The following is a 17,482-nucleotide window of genomic DNA, read 5'->3' as shown; positions in this document are numbered from 1 at the left end:
CTCTTCAACTTTGTATTTGTTTTGCTTTTAAACTATGTTGATCTGAGCGTCACTGATGAGTCTTATGTAGACGAAACGCGTGTATGGCGTATTAGATTACAAGCCTGGTACCTTTGATAACTATTGACATCAATTAATGTCATCTACGTTTTAAATATCAGTAGCAACTAACACGTTTCACTTATGAAACACTGTATCCACCACTAGTTTTTGATCGGATTCGAGTTATTCAATATTTAGTTGTTTTTTAATCATGTGTAGCGATCTTTTTTAAAGAATTTAAATTAATTATCGTAGGTGTTCCTTTTGGCACTGGTGGTTATTCTATTTATTTTCTGCGTTATTTTTTTTTTCTTCAAGTTTGCATTTTTTTTTAAAATTCTTGATTTTTTTTTATTTCCAACAATTACAACATATACATGACATACATATGATACAATACATATAAGATATATCCAATGTCAATATTATAAATATATCTTAATTGGAAATATTTTACATTTTCCATTGAAAAGATTTTTTTTATTTCTTCCTTGGTATCTTCCATCCCTTTTTCTGCCACCAGTTATTAAAGTGAAACACATCTTAAATCTATTGACAAACATTAGATTGTATAAATACTTATATACGGATAAGTCTTCAAAACTTTGATGCATTAACAAATTGGTTTAGTTCTCTTTTTATAGCATTTACGACATATATAATCAAACTGTTTCAAAAGCTCCTTCATAACATTGACAAGCCTTGACTTTTTCACCTGACAGTTCAAAGCATATTCCAAGCATTTTCAAATTTGAAAGTTGAGAATGGACCGTATATTTTTTCCCATCCACTAAAAATTCTAAATCACGAATTGCATGCTGTCTGTTTGGAATATCACCAAGATGATGATAACATAGGAATTTAAGAAAGTGTGACATGATGTTAGGTGGTACAAAAATGGTCATATCTTCCTGTGTTAACTTTAATTCTTCTGGTATTAATGACGAGTCTTTCAAGTACATAACACAATCTCGAGTAGCTACTGTCATCCTTCATTTAATGTCATTGTAGAATGTATATTTTGTCTGTAGATGTTTATATTTGTTTCATTATAGACACCCTTGCCTAAATACAGCATGGTAGGATTACATCTTGCTAGAACATAATCTAGTAGTCTTAGACATACATTGTACTGTCCTATCACGTAATAAAACGACGCGTATAACAACCAACCCGACACAGCATTTGTCTTTAAACCGTCTTGGAATGTATATGATAACAGTTGTGTATCATGTACGTTTTATTCCCTGTGATTGGTGACGATAGTAGTTGTACTACATGTCGATTGATTTTCGCATAGTGATATTTACATACACCAATCATAAATTTAGAAGATTCAGACTTCAATAAATATTCAATCAATTCAAATTCTTTATAATAATGTGACATATTTCTTTCGTGCGAATATGGTAGGTAAAAAACTTTATAAAATAGTGTGTTTAACTTTCCAGACGATTATTCACTCTGTTTATCTAATGGAATATAAAAGCGATTATTCTGTGGAAATAAATTCTTTAACAATCCTATAGATCCACCACACTTTATCCTATCAAGTATGTGAAGAAGTATTTTATTGTTACTCTGATAGATCTTTTCTAAGAACATGTTGTGTTCAGGTATGAAATAGTTTGGACAGTAACATTTGTCTATCCACGATATTAATTTATCAAGACAGAGAGAAAAACAATAAAACAATTTAGACAATCGAAATATTTCAATATCTTCCTCTTCTGAGACCCAGAATAAAGCCGTCTTCAAAAAATAGGAACACAACAAATCTTTGACATCATCGTTTTTGTTTACGCAACGTTTTAATGTTAATTTCAGAAGACTGTAACATAAGAGTTGTGTGAAATTAAACGAATGTACAAGTAGTTTTTCTGCCACAGAAAAAGACAATAAGTGATTTTCTGATATAGTTTTAGGTCCTATTGGTACCAACAAACATCCGAAGCTGATAATCCTATCAGGTAGATCTATATTAGTATCCAACAGTAGATGCTGAATTACATGAACAAAGCCTATCACTGAAAAATAAAAGCATTTACTGGTATCTCTAAAAGAAGCATCTTGTACAAGGAGGGGTTCATTAACCTCTCCTGTTACCAATTTGAGTTTAGTGAATCCAGGATGATCAAAATCAGTCTCCATAACTAGTGTAGTCCGTTGACAATGTTGTTTGACATGTTTTGTATTTTGTATTACATCTATATCATTTAAAACGTACATATCATCTCGGTCACTGCCTGGTAAATCCAATCCTTCTGCGAAACTTCCACTTGATATTTTGGTTGAATTGGGCGACGTTGCATTATGAATAGTATTCTGTATGATACAAAGTCGTTGTCGAGTACGTATATCTATTTCAGTACCAGCGATATTTAGAAGGTGTTCGTATAACTTTTTATCCTCTAAATTATTTCCTGACCAACAATAGTTATCTGTGAAATATTTAAATATTTAGTTAAACATGTAACAACGTCAATATAAATTGTTAACATTTATTAAGACAGTTATTGCATCGTTCTTTTGGTTTTGCAGTTGTTTCATGACTTCATAATTGCATACATTTAATATATTATTGATAATTAACATATTTTTAAAATTTTCCTCCATGCATAATTATGATTTCTGTAACTTTTTAAATGCTGCATTGTCAGATTGCAGTATTATACCATTTACAGTTTAGATTTCAATTTAAAATGAATTAATAGAAAGGTTCAAAAGTGACCTTATAAATATATGATATACAATGTACATTAATGAATATATTTTTGAAATCATTGATATATGTATTGTACATTAACCATTGTGTGCGATGCATTAAATACTATATACATACCATTGCTTTGATCTGTACAAGTCTGTAAGTATTCGATATATTCGTTTGAAGATTTGTCTGGATATCTGAGATTAAGTATCCATTGCTCTTGTGTTGTTCTTCTTTCTAAGCAAGCTCTAAACTTACGTTCAAATTGACTAATTGTCAATCCAAAAACATCATTTGAGATGATCATCCCTCCATCTAAAGATTGATAAATCAACGGCTTGTATCTGCGTGTTCCCGGATATGGAAAGCGTTTTAAACCATATTTTTCCAAACACGTAGTTTCCCTCATGCCGTACAAACATTTTTCGTCATTGATTTCTATGTTTCTTGGCCTTCTAATCATGGTAACTGTAAAGAAGATGTTATTAACTATAATACTTCTATTTAAAATACATATCTATCCCATCGACCTTTGAATATAGTATACCACGGATACCAATAAGCCTATTGCATGATTACGTATATACATTGTTATGTCGAGATCGAGGTTATGGCGGAATGTTGTTGTTTTAGTCAGGTTAAAAAAAATAAGTGAAAATTGTATCAAAAAGGTATCTCAAAAGAACTGTCATACTATATATTGTGAAATTATCAACCAATACACCATCCGCTTGAAATTAAAGGGTAATGAAGTCACAAACAACACCACAAACCCCACATAGACGTCCAAGAGTATCTTCTTCGGGTTCAGAAACAGACACCCCCCTTCGCAAGAGACAAAATATTGAGAAACTTGAAAACATGGCAAATTTAACATTAAAAGAAGTAAATCTTACAGATCTGTATTCACTTATGTTAGATATGAAAACAGCCCAAGATGAAATGAAAAAAAACCAAGAACATTTTCAAATTACGGTGCAGACTCAAATAACCGCTTTGGAATCCAAAATAGACACTACAATGGATTCGGTACATCGCCACATTGAGAAGGAAATAAATGAGGTGAAACTGGAAATGATGCAAGAGAAAGAAAAACACGATGAACAAATGAGAAATCTACAAAGCCAAGTAAGTCGAGCAGAAACCGAGGTGAAAAAAATCCCGAAAAAAAGTTCCGATGAATACAAGTTGATATTTAAGAATATAAAACAAGAAGATATCAGTGACATAGAGGATCTAGATAGTGTGAAATTATTTATTGATAATATCATCAAAGAAATTGAAGTTGACACTGAATCCATAAATATAGAAATATTAAACAGAAACGCCTACTCCGATAATTTCAAATCGAATGGACCCTAAAGAAGGGCAAGGTCAGTAATCTCTGTTTACTTTCCAAACGATGAAGATAGAAAACAGGTGTTGAAGAATAAGAGGAAATTGACGAATATAGAGAAACTTTCCCATATATATATAGAGGTAGATAAAACTAGATATGAACGTCAAACAGAGGCAAACTTAAGAAAGATCATTAAAACTGTCCCAACACTTAGAATGAGAGGCGGAAAAATCATCAACGTACCTAATGAAAACAAAGAACATGGCTCCGATCTAAACGAAACTAAAGCTTCATAGCAATCACAACCCACCCCTGATCAATCAATATTAACTTTTAGTATATGGAATTTAAATGGTTGGTACAATAACAAAACTGAAAGTAAACAATTGCGAAAAGAGATAATAGAAGGTATTAATGCAGATGTTTTTGGAATTTGTGAAACACATTTAAAAGATGATGATGAAATTTATATACCGGGATATACATGGTTTGGTCACAATAGGAGTACTTTGTGTAACAGAGCAGTCAGAGGGTCAGGGGGCGTGGGCGTATTGATACGGAATGAGCTATCAAAGGAATACAATGTGATAGTATTGGATAGAAGTTTCGAGGGAATTATCTGGCTTAAACTTGGGGCAAAAAATGATAACTCTTATTACATAAACTTGTGCGTTGCATATCTTACACCAGAAAGGTCAAGTAGAGGTAATTTGGCTCAAGAATTTTACGATATGCTTCTTTCACAGGTTAACACATACTTTGATGAGAACCCGATGTTGATTATGGGAGACCTGAATAGCAGAATTGGAGATAAACAGGATTTCAATGAACTTATAGATGTAGGTGATATACAGAAAAGATTAAGTATAGACAATGTTAGTAATAAATTTGGTGATTACTTACTTGATTTTTTGTCAGACTCTAAAACTTGTATTTTAAATGGGAGATTCAAGCAAAACAAAGATAACTTCACTTGTGTAGCACCTCGTGGCAAGTCAGTGGTAGACTATATAATTGTTCCGCACACACAATTTAAACAAATTCAAGATTTTGAAACCACTTTAGTAACAGACTGTATCAAAAATTACAATTTAAATGTGGGAACAGCAACAATACCAGACCATTCAATACTTAGTTGCAAGTTAAAAATATCAAGATATGAAACAATACAAATTGATAAAAATAAAAACACTATTTCAAGAGAGAAACAAACCAATAATGTTGACTTACAAAATAGAAGATACTTAACAAATGTTATTCCAATAGACATGTTTTCAAACCAACGCACAGCTCATGCTATTGAAAACGTTATTGATAGACTACAAAACTCTCATGTCATTCCAACTGAAATTGATGAAATATACTCCGAATTTGTTGATTTAGTGCAAAGTGAGATGAATGAAAAACTAAACTATAAAGTAACTAGTAAAAAATCTAGCAGGAAAAATGGTCGTCGAAAACAAAAACATTGGTGGAACAATGAACTTTCTGATCTGTGGCAACAGGTGAAAAATAATGAAAACTTGTATTTACAGTGTAAAGGCACCAAATGCAAACAAGAACAGAACAGTCTTAGGAAAAAATTTAAAGAGAGCCGAAAAGACTTTGATAAAAAAGCACGTCAAGCCGAACGACAGTACAATGCTAAACAAAGAGACAAAATAACCAGCTTAAAAACAAATGATCCAAAAACTTTTTGGGATGAAATCAATAAACTAGGACCTACTACTACCAAACAGGAAATAGACTGTGTAAACTTAGAAAATGGTAGTGTTTCATATAACCCAGATGACATCTTGAAAAATGGAAGGAGGACTTTTCAGGGTTATTTAATGATACAGAATCAAATCAGAAACAGAAAATGATATGCAGAATATGCTTGATACCTTGCACAGCTGGTCTGAAAAGTGGCAGTTGAAAATGAACATAGACAAAACAAAAATAATGCACTGTCGCAAAGCAAGTATGAAACCAACAGACAAAACGTTCAATATAGGCCATCAAACAATTGATTTGTGTAAGTCCTACAGGTATCTTGGATTTGAAATATGTGAAACAGTTGAATTTACTAAAGGAGTTAAGCTACTACATGAAGCTGGCGGTAGAGCTCTTGGTGCTATGATTTCAAAACATTTCAGTATAAAAGGACTAAGTTTTTCAGTTTACGAAAAACTATATTATAATACAGTTGTCCCGGTGGCAGATTATGCCTCAGAAATTTGGGGGTTCAAAAAATATGACTTTGCTGATAAACTGCAATCTAGAGCTGCAAGGACATTTCTAGGCGTTGGTAAAAGAGCACCCATTCCATATTTAACAGGAGAAACATGCTGGATGGAAGTTCAACTCAGACACCATTTGAACATGATCAGACTATGGGCAAGAATAATTAACATGTCAAGCAATAGACTACCAAAGATTGCCTATCTAAGTGAAAAAGAAAAGAACAGGAGAAATAGTTGGGCTTTAGAAATTAAAACAATATTGGGTAAATGTGATCTTCTGAACCACTACAACATGAATAGTTTACTCGATATGAGTAACAAAAACTTTCTTGGTCTAGTTAAACATAGATTAACAACTATAGCAGCAGAAAACTGGAAAGCGGAATGTGCAGGAATGCCTAAATTAAGAACATATGTAAAAATAAAATCTGATTATTGCCAAGAACCAACACTTCTGAAAACATTATCAACAAAAAAACGTGCTGTGCTTTCAAAACTGAGAAGTGGAACTTTTCCTATAGAAATTGAGAAAGGAAGACATAGGCAACTACCAGTAGAAAGAAGGATTTGCAATCTTTGTACCAAACAAGCAATAGAAGATGAGATTCATTTTGTAATTAAATGTCCAGCGTATGACCAAGAAAGACAAACTATGTTTAATATTGCCAATCAGAAACTTACCATTGACTTACAAGAACTAAGTGACGAAGAACAATTTAAAACCCTCTTGACATCGCCAGAATCAATATGTGCAGTTGCAAACTACCTAACAGTTTCCTTGGATGTTAGATCAGCAAAATATTAACAATATTAACTTACCTACTGCTACAGTTATTTCTTTTACTATCAATAGACTGTTGGTATGAACCTTTATTTCAATTATAAATATATATATGTGCTTCACACATTATATCTCTATTTTTTTATAAAATATTCTTTATCACTATACTATATTTTCTATATTTATTTTATTTTTTGAAGAATAAAACCCTTTACAACTTTACATGATCATGATGATATATATTTATTTGAAAAGAAACAATAATTTTTAACAGACATAAATTCATATTACATTAATAAGATAAAAATTCTTTTCCAAGTTGAAATGTTTACTAGATGAGATAATACTTGAAAACCATCATTTTGCTTTTTTAAAATATACATGTTTTGAGCTTCTAACTAAATAGGAAACTCAACTAGCATAGTTAGAAAGATAGCTTCAGAAACATATGTATGTGTGTGCTCAGATAGAATGTAATACTACTATCCGTAAAATAATTCATTATTTTATCACTTGTATCATTTTAAGCTCACCTGTCCCGAAGGGACAAGTGAGCTTATGCCATCACTTGACGTCCGTCGTCGTCTGTCGTCCGTCGTCTGTCGTCGTCTGTCGTCGTAAACTATTTCAAGAATCTTCTCCTCTGAAACTACTGGGCCAAATACTTTCAAACTTTAACTGAATGTTCCTTAGGGTATCTAATTTATAAATTGTATCCGAAGTTTTGATCTATCAACAAACATGGTCGCCATTGCTAAAAATAGAACATAGGGGTCAAATGCAGTTTTTGGCTTATAACTCAAAAACCAAAGCATTTAGAGCAAATCTGACGGGGTAATATTGTTTATTAGGTCAAGATCTATCTGCCCTGAAATTTTCAGATGAATCAGACAACCCGTTGTTGGGTTGCTGCCCCTGAATTGGTAATTTTAAGGAAATTTTGCTGTTTTTGGTTATTATCTTGAATATTATTATAGATAGAGATAAACTGTAAACAGGAATAATGTTCAGCAAAGTAAGATTTACAAATAAGTCAACATGACGGAAATGGTCAGTTGACCCCTTTAGGAGTTATTGCCCTTTATAGTCAATTTTTAACCATTTTTCGTAAATCTTAGTAATCTTTTACAAAAATCATCTCCTCTGAAACTACTGGGCCAAATACTTCCAAACTTTAACTGAATGTTCCTTAGGGTATCTAATTTGTAAATTGTATCCGAAGTTGTGATCTATCAACAAACATGGTCGCCATTGCTAAAAATAGAACATAGGGGTCAAATGCAGTTTTTGGCTTATAACTCAAAAACCAAAGCATTTAGAGCAAATCTGACTGGAATAATATTGTTTATCAGGTCAAGATCTATCTGCCCTGAAATTTTCAGATGAATCAGACAACCTGTTGTTGGGTTACTGCCCCTGAATTGGTAATTTTAAAGAAATTTTGCTGTTTTTGGTTATTATCTTGAATATTATTATAGATAGAGATAAACTGTAAACAGCAATAATGTTCAGCAAAGTAAGATTTACAAATAAGTCAACATGACGGAAAGAGTCAGTTGACCCCTTTAGGAGTTATTGTCCTTTATAGTCAATTTTTAACCATTTTTCGTAAATCTTAGTAATCTTTTACAAAAATCTTCTCCTCTGAAACTACTGGGCCAAATACTTCCAAACTTTAACTGAATGTTCCTTAGGGTATCTAGTTTGTAAATTGTATCCGAAGTTATGATCTATCAACAAACCTGGTCGCCATTGCTAAAAATAGAACATAGGGGGTCAAATGCAGTTTTTGGCTTATAACTCAAAAACATAAGCATTTAGAGCAAATCTGACGTTGGGTAATATTGTTTATCAGGTCAAGATCTATCTGCCCTGAAATTTTCAGATGAATCAGACAACCTGTTGTTGGGTTGCTGCCCCTGAATTGATAATTTTAAGGACATTTTGCTGTTTTTGTTTATTATCTTGAATATAATTATAGATAGAAATAAACTGTAAACAGCAATAATGTTCAGCAAAGTAAGATCTTCAATTAAGTCAATTTGACCAAAATTGTCAATTGACCCCTTAAGGAGTTATTGCCCTTTAAAGACTTTTTTCACAATTTGTTCATCATGTTGACTCACTTTAAAAAATCTTCTCCTTTGAAACTGCTGTATCAATTTCAGCCAAACTTAGGCTAAATGAGTTTCAGAGTATCTAGTATAAATTTTATATTTTATTTCCTTGTATGTCAAGAAACATAGCTCCTATGGCTAAAATAGAACATAGGAGAAAATGATTATTTTTTTTGGCTTTTGAAGAAAATAGGACGATCCAAAAAACATTTAAATAAATTGAAAAGCCAAAATAATCATTGATGAGAGATTTAACCAAAAGAATTAAGGTGAGCGATTCAGGCTCTTGAGAGCCTCTTGTTTTTAATATTATTAGAATTTACTATTTTGCTTTTTGTTTAAACAATAGTACTTGGGACAGGGGAGATAATTAGTGTTGATTGTCTCCCCTACACATGGACAAAAACTCACTTAAGTAAATTTCATTATTATATTTAGAACAGGAAAGGTATATCTTGAAGAATAATAACTTGCTCATGCACCTAAAAGAGAAGCATATAAGGACTCGAGTATATAAATAGTGTGGTGCACAGTGTATAGAACCAAAAGAAATTTTGAAAAACATAGCAAATAATATTTATTTTTACAATATACAATGTGTTTGTTGTGCAAACATTAAAGGTAGTGAAATAGGCATAATGATGACATCTATTAATTTATAATATACAAGCTTAGTAGAAATGCCCTGCTATAATTATATCTTTTCTATATTGTAAACAGCATTTATAAGAAAAGTATTACTGTATTTATATAATATAAGTTGATTGGCATATCTATGATATCTATACCTTTTGTATTTCGATATTTCCTGGGCTATTTTCTGTATCACTAATTTGATTTTAAACATTATACACAGATGATGACAGAAAAATGCAACATAACAATAATAAAAAAAGACAATATACATGTATCAAAATAACATTTCTCTGTGGCTAAGGGAAGCAACTCATATTGATATGTTACATACACTTTCATATGAAAAACATCCACTTTTTATCCTTTCATTTATGATATATTCGGAAATTGATTTGATATTGATATTCGAAACAATTTGTGCAAACAGCAGCTAGTACTGAACACATACAGAAAAATTTTATGCATACTTTAATTGAACTCATCATCTAAATTATTTTTGCTCTTGATTTTAAGGGAAGCAATTCCAGCTTAAAATGTTTTCAAATTATACATATTTATATTACAGATCTATTTTAAATTAGAATTTCACAATTAACATATCAAAACCACCACTTATGCAATGATGTAAAAGAACAAACACAAAAAAAAAGAGGGAAATATTTTTATAAAAACTTAAAACAACCTCAGATCTCAGAATGAATAATCGAGTTAATATATATTCTTTGTATGTTTATAATCTTGTATGAATATTGTTAGTGCTTCATAAGCCTCTAAAGACTGGCTGATATGGTATACTATTGCTAATGTATTGAAATGTAATTGTAATTTCATGTATATTGTATCAGGTTGCACTTTAAATAAAATAAAATCTAATCTATACAGAAATTGACAATTACAATCGGTTAAAATCCATAATTTACCACATAATATATGATTTCAGCTTTCAAATTGTGAACTTGTCGTTTTGAGGCAGCAACAATCAAGCAGCAACCACAAATGAAGTATTTATCTATAAAAGAGGGACGAAAGATACCAAAGGGACAGTCAAACTCATAAATCTAAAACAAACTGACAACGCCATGGCTAAAAATGAAAAAGACAAACAGAAAAACAATAGTACACATGACACAACATAGAAAACTAAAGAATAAACAACACGAACCCCACCAAAAACTAGGGGTGATCTCAGGTGCTCCGGAAGGGTAAGCAGATCCTGCTCCACATGTGGCACCCGTCGTGTTGCTTATGTGATTACAAATCCGGTAAATAGTCTAATTCGGTAGGTCACATTCATGAAAGGGAAGGGGATTGTAGTTACGACGTAAGGAACATATCCGATATCATTTGTGAAACGGTTATTCCATAACGGTCAACCAACTCGTGATGGCGTCCGTAAAATTTACGAAGGGATGATTTCAACTTCACCATTTGGAACTCTTGGTTTAATAGCTTCCTTGTGAGCAGTAACCCTCTATCAAGAAAATCATGATAGGAAACGCAAGCACGGGAATATCGTATCAATTGGGAGATATATACCCCGTATGCAGGAGCTGCTGGAATGTTGCTACTTAGAAATGGAAAGTTCACAATTGGAAAGCTGAAATCATCTCTTTTGTCGTAAAGTTTTGTTTTCAACCGACCCTCATTGTCAATTTCTAGATGTAAGTCAAGATATGAAGCCGACTTAACTGTATCTGTAGTATCCTTTATCTCCAATTCGATGGGATAGATGCGTTCCACATAGTCACCAAATTTTGAATTGTTTAGTGAAAGAACGTTAAATTAATACGATACACGCTGCTTGTGCTTCCTATCAGATTTTTTGGATTAATGACTGTTGCCTACAAGGAAGCTTCTGAACAAAGGTTTCGAAATGGTAAAGTTGAATTCATCCTTCGAAAGTTTTACAAATATCAGTTGGTTGACATTTCTGCATATGTTTAAATTGCCATAATTAAATTCCTGTCAGGAACAGAAAACGTTTGTACCTTTCATAAGCACCTTTTATTTCATTATTCAAAATTGAACACTACCCAAATGTGGTTTTATATTGACCTTGATGACGTTGCACTAGTAAGATACTCATATTTACAATGTGTCGTTTAATGTTGTTTATTATCTTTGTCCGTCTATGTTTACGATGAAGTTGGTTTATGATGATCGATGTGGTCTATTGTCTTGTATTGGTCTTTGGAATATTTCGTATTATTCCTGTTATCAATCTTATGTATTAATCAAACTTATGACATTTGTCAAAGAAAGAGGATGTCATATTAAAGAAATGTAGACCAGATCAAATTATGTGTAAAGAATTTCTCAGAAGAGGAAATGATGAAATCAAATTTGTAACGGCAGCCGATTTGAACCGGAATAGAATCTACTAGTTTCGTTAGAACAGTAATAGTGCTACCGCTAATTAGAAATGAAAATTTGGGTAACTTTTTTTTATTTACAAATACTTAGTATGTGGCCTGGAACTGTCGTTTCCTCTTCCTTAGTAATAGGTGATTTAAACTTTTAAATGAGATGAAATGTGATATAATTATCTTATTAAATAACTATTTCAGCTGATTTGATGTTGTTAATTACAGTTTCATCTTTCATTGGGTTCATTTGTAACTTTCAATCTATCTGGTCTTAAATATTCATTGTTTCGATTTCAGACTTACTCCCCCTAACGTTGTTGAAGCAGGTTTTAGTCCCGAGCACACATCTATAATTTGCCCAAGCAGACATACCGTATAAAAAGTATACCAATAAAAGCTCTTTTTTACCAGATCTGATTTGAAATTGGTACGGTATTATATGTTCAAAAAATCTTTTTATATAGTGAATCCCGTGGAAATACTTAAAAATCCAATTCTCGGTGATGATCCAATATCATTTGTTGATAGCTAGAACGAATATGTTTTTTTTGTATAACAAATTTTAACACCTTACCTTTCTTTTAATACAGCTAGATATAAATGTTTATATGATTGAAGCAATATCACTTGTAATATTCAACGAAAATTTTAAAGGAAGTTGAATCAAAAATAATTGAAAACGTCCTGGTAAAAAATGTAAAAAAGATCAGTGTCAATACCACTATCTTATTATTTTGTTTGTATTAGAACATATAAAAAATACACCTTATCGCTATTACTTTAAAGTTGAACGTAAGCGGCCCGAGTCAAAGGTCGACCGGCCGCGGAATCGGAATCGTAAGCGGTCATTGTTTATGTTTTGCTTGGAAACGTCCTTGTTTTTTTATCGTCTGCTTCCGGTATAAACGTACTGCCGGTCTGTTTTTCTACTTTCATTTATTTATTATACTTTACTATGGATCCTGGTGACCAAAATACATCGTTAGAAGAATTTAAAACATGGAAAACAGACAATTTACAGAATTATTTAACAATGAGAGGACTAACGAAAGAAGGGACGAAAGACGAGCTGGTTGCTTTATGTTTTTCTACTGCCAAGTTGGGTTTGCCGGTCAAACCCAACCAGAGAGAAGTATTGCTGGACAATGTTAATTGTTACAACCGTATTTTATATAACTGTGATATCCCCGATCCCCTCACTTTACATAGCGGCTGGTTCGATGAGAAATCTGGTATTTCAAAGTGGCCTCCAACTTCTCTTTCCGACATTTCTACTTATTTAATTGATCATGGTGATGTTGCCTCTGTGGCCGTGGAGCCTTGTTTCAAAACGTAAATTGTGCAATGTCATGGGACTTTCGACCTGGTTAATTGAAAAATATAGTATTTACACTTGGGAAACGTTCTTTGAACTTTAAATATTGATGTTACCTTATAATTTTGTCATTAAGTAACTTTTAAATCCCAAACTGTTATATTTTCCTTGAATTTAGCCATGATTTTATTTAGAGGAGTTCCGAATATTATTATTTCTCTAGATTTTTCAATTGGGTGCGTTCGGAGATCTTTCTCTGTACGTTTTTCTAAATCGAGGCATAAGAAGTTTTTAATAGTAAATTTCATTGGTTTAACTTATGCGTTGATATTTCTTATTGGGTTTGTAAATTTAGATATAGTTTCTATAATTAGAACTTAATTAGTATATAATAAGGCCCACATATTCTTAATATCATTTGCCCCAACTGAAATTAGGAATCAAATTATGAAAGAATTTCATAATTCAGTTATATCTGGTCACTTGGGTAGAGATCGAACGATTAGAGCAATTAAAAATAGGTTTTATTGGCCTGGAATGACTTCTGATATAAGTTCATGGGTTCGTGAGTGCATTGTTTGTGCTAAAGCTAAACCTGGCCCAGGTATAGGTAGATTTCCTTTACAACAGTCTTTAGTAGGTTGTTCATTCGATAGGATTGGGGTTGACATTGTAGGCCCATGTCCCATTACCGAAAATGAGAATGAGTATTTAATTGTAGTACAAGACTACTTTACAAAATGGACTGAGGCTTTTGCAGTTAAAAACCATAATGCTTTGACAGTAGCAGATAAACTAGTTTCTGAAATATTTTGTCGGTTTGGAATGCCCCTGCAAATACACAGTGATCAGGGCAGGGAATTTGAATCCATCCTATTTCAAGCAGTTTGTGATACGTTGGGAATAGATAAAACTAGAACAACACCCTATCGGCCACAGAGTGATGGTTTTGTTGAACGTTTCAACCGAACTTTACAGAAAATGTTGTCCATGTTTGTCAATAAATTCAGAAATAATTGGGATGATTTATTGCCTTACTTGTTAATGGCTTATCGAGCCACAGAAAATGATTCAACTGGTGTTAGCCCCCATAAAATGTTGACTGGTAGGGAAATGGTTTACCCGTTAGATATTATGGCTGGAAATCCTTCAACTGTACATACCCCATGCCCAGTAGAATATGTGCAGTGGCTGAATTATTCTTTCAGGAAAACATTTAATTTTGCTAGGGAAAAGTTGTCAAAGGCCGCTACTAGGCAAAATAAAAGTTATGATAGGGGACTTAAACCTCGTCAATATGAAGAAAATGATTTTGTATTTAGATGGTATCCCCCTACTGCAGGAATTAAATTAGGGTTAGGTTGGAGAGGTCCATATAAAGTAAAAGCCAAACTTTCTGATGTGACTTACAGAATTCAAGAAACCCCTACTGCAAAGGACATAGTAGTCCATGTAGACCATTTAAAACCCCATTTCGGGAATGTCCCTGTCACATGGCTACCACATGAAATAGAGGATAAAATCCAGTCTGATGAGTCCGATATAGAACCCCCTTTATTGGATTTTCACCTGTCATTTGATGAAACTCATGAAACTGAAAATGATATTCCCCTTATTATAGATGTAAACCCCTGTACCCCTAGCCCACAACGAACCAGATGTGGAAGAACAGTGAAAAAGCCAACAAAGTATTCACCGTGTATATAGTTTTAGATATTTGTTTATAATGTTTGTACTGAAATCAGTACTTAGTTTAAAAAAAAAAAAAAAAAAAGTTAAAAATTCAAGTTTGCATATTTTTAAATTATATTGGCGCGGTTAACATGGTAAAGTAATAATACTGAGAATGGTAAGCAGATGGAATAAGGTATGTATTTTTTTTCATATCTGAATTTAGTTTGAGGATTAGAATAAAAAAAAAATAAGAATATTTGATATGTTTTCATAAGAGTGTAATTTATGCACAACAGATTTTAATTTATGTTGCTACACAAGCATTAGTAAAGCATAGAGCAGTGTATTGGCATATATATGTTGAGACTAGTTATATTATAAAATATATGTAATGTATCTTTATATGTTCGCTTCGTAGACCTATTAAAAAGGCTGTTTTTTTATTTAAATAACAGAAGAGTTCATATTGTTCTCACATAATAGTCACATTTTCCCAGTTACTCAATAAAAGAGTTTATCAAACGTTGATAGGAAATTGTTCGTATGGATTTTTAAAGTTTCACATATTATACCTAAGAAAAAGGCTGTCACACATTTTTTTTATTCATTTACTATTTACACAATGTATGTTTGTTGACAATGTACTATTATTACTCTGATGTGTGTACATGAATATCTTATATATTAACTGTTCATTTATTTTATTAAATTATTCATAATATATATTCTATTACAGTATGGCAGAAGAAAGACCTGTATTTAAAAAAGGGTATCTTTGCCCAGTTGCTACATGCGGACAGGGCCCATTTAGTGTATTCCGACAATACCAGAGACACTGGCATAGGAAACATGTTCGCGAGGTCAAAGAATTTAGTTGTATAGGATGTAATGACTGGTTTCCTCGCAGGCACCATGTTAAGGAGCACTTAATCAGCTTCCATCACTTCACACCACGTCATGCCATTCTCATCATGCCATCATTACAGTCGACCATCACAGTTAATTTGAAGTATGTAAAACCCGGGAAGTGTTTACCTCCGCTGTGGGAAGACAGTACTAACATAGAGGTAGCTATAATTCAAGAAGAGGAGGAGGTGTATGAGGACGCACAGGAATATGTTCAACCTCAAGAATATGTAGAATACGGTGAGGGCGTCCCGAGGGACATGGAATACGAGTTGGTGGAGGAAAGTGAGGGGATGGTCATGAAACTGGTTCCGAAGAAACACTTTTTATTTTGAACATTTAAATTAATTCGTTTTTGTAAAATTTATATTCATGTATTGTGTATTTCATTCTTTAATTTATATTGACTTGTATAGACCATTTATTGGTATTTGCAATGGTCTAGATGGGGGAGTGTGGCCGTGGAGCCTTGTTTCAAAACGTAAATTGTGCAATGTCATGGGACTTTCGACCTGGTTAATTGAAAAATATAGTATTTACACTTGGGAAACGTTCTTTGAACTTTAAATATTGATGTTACCTTATAATTTTGTCATTAAGTAACTTTTAAATCCCAAACTGTTATATTTTCCTTGAATTTAGCCATGCTTTTATTTAGAGGAGTTCCGAATATTATTATTTCTCTAGATTTTTCAATTGGGTGCGTTCGGAGATCTTTCTCTGTACGTTTTTCTAAATCGAGGCATAAGAAGTTTTTAATAGTAAATTTCATTGGTTTAACTTATGTGTTGATATTTCTAATTGGGTTTGTACATTTAGATATAGTTTCTATAATTAGAACTTAATTAGTATATAAGGCCCACATATTCTTAATATCATTGCTTTTTATGCAAGAGCCACTTGTCTGTAACAGACTCTTAAGGTAGGTGCCTATTAATTTAGGACTGTTTTCTACTAGCCAGCGTTAGTCTTCGACTATTAGCAAATTGGCTGATGCGTTAGTTACGACTTACAATTTTTGGCTTGTTGTATTACAAAACTTTGGCAAAACTTTAAAAACTGTTAAGCTTCCACGTCTGGTTTTTCCCTTCCCACATTTAATTAAGTAGTCCGTTTATTTTATAAAACAAGTTTAGATAAGAAGTGTTAAGTAAGTAGGAAATTAAGGTTTTTCAATATTATTTTAGAAAAGGGGAGATAACTTTGCCCAATTTTCACTATACTGAAAATTATAGGAGAAGTGTTGATTTGGTGTATATTTATATTAAATTCTGAAATGTAGATTTGTTATTATAACATCATTAAACTATGTGAACTTGATTGTCTTTATTTAAATAAGCTACCAAGAGGAGTCAAAGACTCAGGATCGAA

General features: G+C 32.4%; 1 protein-coding gene and 1 long non-coding RNA gene across 2 annotated transcripts in view; one reads left to right on the top strand and one right to left on the bottom strand.

Annotated features, from left to right (window-relative positions):
• LOC143080022 (ficolin-1-like) overlaps positions 1 to 17,482 on the top strand; it is a 347,809-nt gene that overhangs the window by 294,344 nt on the left and 35,983 nt on the right. The window lies entirely within an intron of this gene.
• On the bottom strand, positions 2,016 to 12,848 carry LOC143078236 (uncharacterized). Its single transcript, XR_012979123.1, has 3 exons — positions 12,791 to 12,848; positions 2,885 to 3,220; positions 2,016 to 2,483 (listed from the first exon to the last, which is right to left on the bottom strand). It is a non-coding gene; the product is annotated as an uncharacterized LOC143078236 (long non-coding RNA).

Source organism: Mytilus galloprovincialis, chromosome 6 (assembly GCF_965363235.1).
Source record: "Mytilus galloprovincialis chromosome 6, xbMytGall1.hap1.1, whole genome shotgun sequence".
NCBI lineage: Eukaryota > Metazoa > Mollusca > Bivalvia > Mytilida > Mytilidae > Mytilus > Mytilus galloprovincialis.
This window is presented reverse-complemented; position numbering and strand designations above follow the sequence as displayed.